Source organism: Gymnoscopelus microlampas, assembly GCF_963454915.1.
Source record: "Gymnoscopelus microlampas genome assembly, chromosome: 3".
Classification (NCBI taxonomy): domain Eukaryota; kingdom Metazoa; phylum Chordata; class Actinopteri; order Myctophiformes; family Myctophidae; genus Gymnoscopelus; species Gymnoscopelus microlampas.
The window spans coordinates 3,437,820-3,445,945 of NC_139940.1; positions in this window are offsets into that span (position 1 = coordinate 3,437,820).

An 8,126-nucleotide genomic window follows, 5' to 3' on the forward strand; every position below is an offset into this window, starting at 1 on the left:
ACACACACACACACACACACACACACACACACACACACACACACACACACACACACACACACACACACCCCCACCTACCCCGCGATGGAGCAGGAAACCATGCAAGGCACCAACCTGCTCTTCGGGAGCAATTAGGGGTTCAGTGTCTTGCTCAAGGACACTTCAACACTAGCCCCGGGGGAGCCCGGGATCGAACTGGGAACCTCACGGTTCACCATCCGGCCGCTCTACCCCTGCAGCCACTGCCTCCCCAGTACCTCAAATGTGTACTTAAGTACAGTACTTGAGTACGTGGTGTACTCACTGCTACTCTGTCCCATTCATACGCTATAAAGTAAAAGTCTCAGCAGCATCTGTCAGTAATTTAGGGCCCAGAGGTTGAGTCAACTGGAGGACGGAAGGGAAGGGAAGGAAGGCCACTCCCTGTCACTGTCCAGTGGTGTCTGGACCGCAGCCATGCTCCATAGCCTCACTGCAGCGTAGACACATAGAGACATCATGCAGCCATGCTCCATAGCCTCACTGCAGCGTAGACACATAGACATCATGCAGCCATGCTCCATAGCCTCACTGCAGCGTAGACACATAGAGACATCATGCAGCCATGCTCCATAGCTTCACTGCAGCGTATGAGACATCATGCAGCCATGCTCCATAGCCTTACTGCAGCGTAGACATATAGAGACATCATGCAGCCATGCTCCATAGCCTCACTGCAGCGTAGACACATAGAGACATCATGCAGCCATGCTCCATAGCCTCACTGCAGCGTAGACACATAGAGACATCATGCAGCCATGCTCCATAGCCTCACTGCAGCGTAGACATACAGTATAGAGACATCAAGCAGCCATGCTCCATAGCCTCACTGCAGCGTAGACATAGAGACATCATGCAGCCATGCTCCATAGCCTCACTGCAGCGTAGACATACAGTATAGAGACATCATGCAGCCATGCTCCATAGCCTCACTGCAGCGTAGACATAGAGACATCATGCAGCCATGCTCCATAGCCTCACTGCAGCGTAGACACATAGAGACATCATGCAGCCATGCTCCATAGCTTCACTGCAGCGTAGACATCATGCAGCCATGCTCCATAGCCTCACTGCAGCGTAGACATAGATACATCATGCAGCCATGCTCCATAGCCTCACTGCAGCGTAGACACATAGAGACATCATGCAGCCATGCTCCATAGCCTCACTGCAGCGTAGACACATAGAGACATCATGCAGCCATGCTCCATAGCCTCACTGCAGCGTAGACACATAGAGACATCATGCAGTCATGCTCCATAGCTTCACTGCAGCGTAGACATATACCCTGCAAGCGAGCCCCTGTGGGGCCCATGCAGGCTATGTGTGGGCAGTGAGGGCTATGCCAAGCCCGCACCAAACCTGCACAGGCCCATCGCGGGTTTGCCCAGGTGATGCCCACAGCTGTGGTCTCACCGTGGGCTTGCTGTGGGCAGCCCCCACTTGGGGCTGAGCTGGGGCTTGCCCATAGTGGGCCAGTGTGGGTCTGTCCGTTCAGGGCCAAGAGCAGATTTGTACCTTTGGGCCCCATGCGTTTTTAGTGTGGGCAGCCCATATTACATTCCCACATCATTTGCCGCTCTTTTCTTGAGCTTGGAACTATTTTTTTCTAGAACACAGCATATCACTCCACTTTCTACAACATTGAACAGAGCCTGGAGCCTCATATCACTCCACCTGTCTGTCTGAATCAACATGCAGCCACTCATCCTAGTCTTCTAAGGTGAGTTTTTAATTATTAATAATTATGTTTAACAGCAAATATTTGTTATAGTTTAAGTGTGATGTTGTGTTGGGGTTGTATTTGAGTACATTTAGCAAATTCAGATATCATTTCAGTAGAATAGTATAGGCTAATGTTTAGCTAATGTTGTGGCTAAAAGTTAGCTGCTAGCAGCTGCTATGCTAACTTTATTTGACATCCACACACACACACACACACACACACACACACACACACACACTGTGTGAGAAATAGCACAAATAAAATGAAAACTTAGACTAGGGGGTCCGCGGAGGTACTGCAGAGGTCCGCGACCCCTAGGGGGTCCACGGAGGTACTGCAGGGGTCCGCGAAATTGTTGCTTGATTACACAATTAGAGTTTTTTTGATTTGATTTGATTTTTTTCAAAAATGTCAATTTTTCTTTAAATATTTTTTAAATATTTTCCATATTTATGTTTAAAATAAATCATGATTCTATCTATTTTGAATAGCATGTATACATGATTATTGTGCAATTGACAGATTGTTGATAGTATTGACATTGGTTCTCAGTTCATAAGGTGTTTATAAATGGCCACCCTTGTACCTTGTACATGTATGTTTGAATTAAAAGCATGAATATATTAATCTATCTATTATTTTAATTGCTTAGTATTGAATGCACAATAACATGGTATGTTTATATGAATCACACTTTTATAGGCCTACATAATTATACAATATTTGTATATAAAAAAAATAAAAAAACGTTGAAGACCCCTGCCTTAGCTTATTGTTGATATATTGACAAAATGCACATGGTCTGAATGCATGGATATAATGCTTGACATTTGAGAGCCACTGTTGTAGATCCTTCAATGCTCAATACATCCATCATTTGTGCACAGGGAGTCTTATTTGACCACCGCCTGTATGTGAGAGACTGCATTGTTGACCACCTTGAGTCGTCCGTCCGCCCGTCCGTCTGTCTGTCTGGTGTCCAAACTGTTAGCAGTTAAGATTGGTATAGCTTCGGTCTAGGCACTTTAACCTCATATACATTGGCTATTTGAAAATGGGCTTGTAGATCGGCTCTTTTAAAACAAACGCTTGAAAAACAAGAACGAAATGACAAAAGTCATATTCTACCAGGTGCTGTGTGTGTGTGTGTGTGTGTGTGTGTGTGTGTGTGTGTGTGTGTGTGTGTGTGTGTGTGTGTGTGTGTGTGTGTGTGTGTGTGTGATTGTTTTCATAGACCTGATTACTTGTTTTTCGGATTGCTTGTTTCTATCGCCAAACCTGGCAACTGGAATCTGCGACGCTAAACGCTAATACTGTTTTTTATATAAGTGGTGGCAAAATGTTTTGACACCACACGGGTCTTCCCAACAATAGCGAAGATTGAAGTCAGTGTGAACATGGCCAAATAATAACTTAAAGGACGACTTCACCGCTTTTCAACCTATCTTCATATAATTGGTCCTCACTAATACTCATGATAAAATGGTAAAACATTTTACACAGGACTGTGGACAGTCCAGAAACCCGTCTACCAGTGACATCATCGTTAGAGATGATTTTTTTTTCCAACAAGATTTCACATTTTTTATTTAGATTTTTATTAACACGAGAACAATGGCTTCTTTTATTGCATTGCAACTTTCCAGGAATAGAAAGCCTGCAGTTTCTATTAGCTTGGATTTGCCATTGATGATGTCACTGGTAGACGGGACTCTGAACTGTCCACATTCGGGTCGCCATTGGCTTAAAGGAGTGAAGGACAGCCAATGACAAATAGGTGTCGCTTAGTCTCCCCATTCGTGTCGCCATTGGCTTAAAGGAGTGAAGGACAGCCAGGACAGCCAATGACAAATAGGTGTCACTTAGGCGTCGCTTAGGTATCGCTTGATGACGATGTACCAGCCTGTCTGTAGGCTCAGGCGCTCTTCGAGCACCTGGTAAAAAAATAGAAGGATTTGGACCCTTTTTGTAAGTTAAACGACACAGCCCAGCCCCATACCCCCCCATACCTCCATAGGCTTGCAGCCTAATTCATACATTGACATGATGGTGTATTGAAATTAGTTTGGGCAGATAGGCTATTTCTCAGCAGAATTTGTAAGAATTCCTAACTGAAAGAAATGCCATTTCTATAGAGCACCGAAGTCCTGACGTAACTGCCAGTAGAGGGCGCATTCCGCAGGTTCATGGCTTTACTTTTTGTATTGATATCTTCATTGGGGAATCTTAGATCGCTTCATATAAGAAAAAATAAAAATAAACACACCCAGGGACGTGCTGGGACCAAAATTCAGCTCTGGGATTTTTTTTTATTTTTTATATATATATATTTTTTAATAACATTTTCTTTTTGGTGGCACACCGGCCGTTTGGCGGCCCGTAAATGGCGCGGCCGTTCTGGAATTTTCCCGAATTTCCCAGTGGCCAGCACGTCCCTGACCCTGGTGTTTTTACTCATATGGATATGAAGCATCGACTGAAGGTGTAAATGTACACATTTACCCAAAGAGTAACAAAATATAAACACTAGAAACAAGTCAAACAACCCAAAGACTACATTTCCCATGAATGCGGCTGCTGTGGGGACAGTGATTTCAGACCCGGAAGTAGTAGTTCTTAAGACTCTTAAGGCAGAATTAAAGGTAGGGTAAGTGATATTTTTTGGTTAAAACAAAAAGTATTTTGTTAAAAGGTTAAATCACTATATTCTGATAGTAATCATTGCTATAGAGTGTTTGTTCAGTAACAGGAGTCTCCCCGTCTCTCCAGCTCTTTAATAAACAGAAAATACATTTTTCGGTAGGTGTCAAAATCTCAGCCAATCAATAGAAAGTACCCATTTTTAAGCTTCATTTTTATAGTGTTCCAATTCAAATTTTGCCTGCTCATTTCTTAGTGTCATCACTTCCAATTTCACTTGTTTAATCTATATCCTGATTGAGTTCTCTATCCTGAGTGGAGAAAAATGCAAATGAAACTAAAACTGAAACGAAAATGTATTTTGTGTTTAATAAAGAGCTGGAGAGACAAGGAGACTCCTTTTACTGAACAAACACTCTATAGCAATGAGTACTATCAGAATATAGAGCTATTTAACACTTATTTTAACCAAAGAAAATCCCTTACCCTACCTTTAATTCCATTTGCGCCAGAAACAGGCTGTATCAAATATGAATGAATATCATAAACGATGCAGAGCCACCCCCCTGACAAAATCGCCAGGGTGGTGTGTTTATGTTTGGAACACAGTTCTTATATGACGTGATCTAAGATTCCCAAATGGGGATTTCAACACAAAAAATAAAGCCACGAACCCTGGAACAGCGCCCTCTACTGGCAGTGACGTCAGACTTCGGTGCTCTATTAAACAAAATTGTAAAGACGTTTTCACACCTGGTTACGTTTGACTACACAGCCATTTGAAGAAAGATAATTTATTGGACTGTAAATATAATAGCAACACAGTGCATGCATACAGTACAGATGAGTGATTTACAGTTGACAAACGGCTATTGATGTCGCACTGTAGTTAAATTAAATAGTTGTAATGTGATGCATTTGTATGTGATTTAATTATGGTCCAAAGGTGCAGTATGACAGGAGATGCAGTCGACCCTAAAGTATTTTCTTATATGTTCCTCTTTGAAAAATATGTTTGGACACCCGCTGACATACACCATCATTTGCCCACAGGGAGTGTGAGCCACCTTCCACCTGCAAGCTGTCCTTCACCTGTGGCCGTACCCCCTGCTGTGAGACGCTCTCTATCACCAGCAGGTATGTTTGATAACACCAATAGATACATAGGGAGATCATGGACAGGAATGCCCACACACGTCACATCTGGATTTATCATGGTTTATGTATGTTTATGTCTGCAAACAAAGTGTTAGATTTTTTCAGGACTACCATAATGTTGAATGAATCACTTGGAGTAGCTTCCCACACAACACGCTTTAACAGGTAACCTAAGAATGGCAGCTTCCATTGTAAAATCTGTATTTAACAAGTAACCCAAATGGACTATTTGTGTCCATTGGATTATACTAGTTAAATTAACAGAGGGTTTACATGTTGTATAACAAAGTAGGGCTTTCATTTACAAAAACCAAACAAAAAAAGATTGAAGGTTGTTGATACAAGGTTTCTGCCCGACAGCAACAAATAAGAAATTGCTTCCTACACAAATTATTGTTTCATATAAGCCTATTTGTTTTTATGTTTCAGAGGCTGTAAGAAAGAAAACGAAACGCATTCATCCAAGTCCTCAGGATTCCGATGTTGAGAAGGAGATTAGGGTGTGGCTGCGTAATTCAAGTGACAGAGCGGGTGGACAAAAGGAGCGAGGGAGCCCTATCACAGTCTGCTGGCTAGCAGTGAGGCCCCAGTGGAAGAGTAAGCTCTGACAATGAATACTGAGGTAAAAGTATAAATGTGTTAGTGTGTGTGTGTGTGTGTGTGTGTGTGTGTGTGTGTCACACACACACACACACACACACACACACACACACACACACACACACACACACACACACACACACACACAGTGCTTGCACATACAGTGTACATACAATGTTACAGCCTTATTCAAAAATGTTACTCAACATTCTCCAGACTATACCCCATAATGACAAAATAAAATAGATGTTTAAGATGTTATGGCAAATGTATAAAACATAATCACACCCAGTGTGAAGTGAGCGGTGATATTTATGAGTTATACATTTCATCATGCATCTCGGTAGCCAATCACAGCACGTCCTCCGAAGTGACGTCCTTACATTTTTTACATTATTAATTTCATCATGCGTCTCGCTAGCCAATCACAGCACTTCACACTGGGTGTGAAGATTATTAGCCTATGGGCGTGTTTTCCACAGCATGGCGTCACAGCGAAAGACACATTTTCACGACGGAAAGAAAAACTTTCACCACGGATGGGTCCTAAACCCTCTTATAGGAGCGGTTGCACCGCTCAAAAAAAAAAGACAAAATCACATGTGCATTAGTATTCACACCCTTTGCTATGATACTCAAAGTTGAGCTGAGGTGCATCCTGTTTGCACTGATCATCCTTGAGATGTTTCTATAACTTGATTGGAGTCTGCCTATGGTAAATAAAATTGATCTGACACACAAAAGGCACACACATGTCTCTATCAGGTCCCACAGTTAACTTTGCATGTCGGAAAAGAATCAAAAACATATGTTTTTATTTTGTCATTATGGGGTATAGTGTGGAGAATTTGGGGTAAAACAATTAATTTCATCAATTTTTGAATCTCAAGGCACTGTATGTATATATGTATGTATGCGCACACACACACACACACACACACACACACACACACACACACACACACACACACGCACACGCACACACATAAAATATTTATTTTTATATATTTCCAGATGAATTCAGTATATGTTCAGTGACCACTGGTGTAATCTGTTTTATAGTTGATTGATAATATGCCCACTTTGCTAAGTCTACCAATGTAGCCTTACCTGAAAAAAAAAGCCAAGTCTGCCTTGGGCCATGTTATCTGCTGAGATGTTGGTGAAGTATGCTACATTGTAACTGCACTGATGGAGTGGAATTGTGATACATTGCCATCCATAGTGGGGGTAGTGTTGTAAAATTGTAAAAAATGTCCCCTTTAAGAGGAGTCTGTGACGATAGGATTTGGTTGGGGTGAGAGAAGGATGCTGGGAGAGAGATGGGTTATTGTATGTTGTACGTATTGTGTATTATGTATGTATGTTGTATGCATTTGTCTATTGTATAAGTTGAGGAAGTGAAGTGAACTTGAAACGTGTTTGATGTTGCTGGAGTTATAATAAACTAACAGTGCCTGAAGAAAAGAGACCGTTCATTCACCATTGTGCAACAGGAAAATAGTAATAAAAGATACAAGTGGGTTCTACCCCAAAGTTAATAGGCGGAGACCGACGCAAGTATTAATTTCGGCTGTGGAATTGAACTTGATTCAGTTCCCCCTTAGTCTGGAGACTAAGACAGGAAAGGTTACACTGGTTTTATATTTGCCAATGTTTTATATTTGTTCTGTATTATATTTAATCATTGATTTGAATCCCTTTGACTATTTGGAGTTTGGATTTTGTGTGTGAGCTGACTTTGAATATGTATATATTTGAGATTTTTTTTTCTTTTTGTAAGTCCACACAAGTGTGTTTTGATTTGTTGTAAACAAAAGCCAAAAATAAACCATTCAATGAACAACTATTGTATTTTTTTTTTTTTACAATACAGATCTTAGTTTAGTACATTTTAGATGAATAGAATATAGTTATTTTGAGGTTATAGTTTAATGGGGCTTCCTGAGGGCCAAGTGAGGGC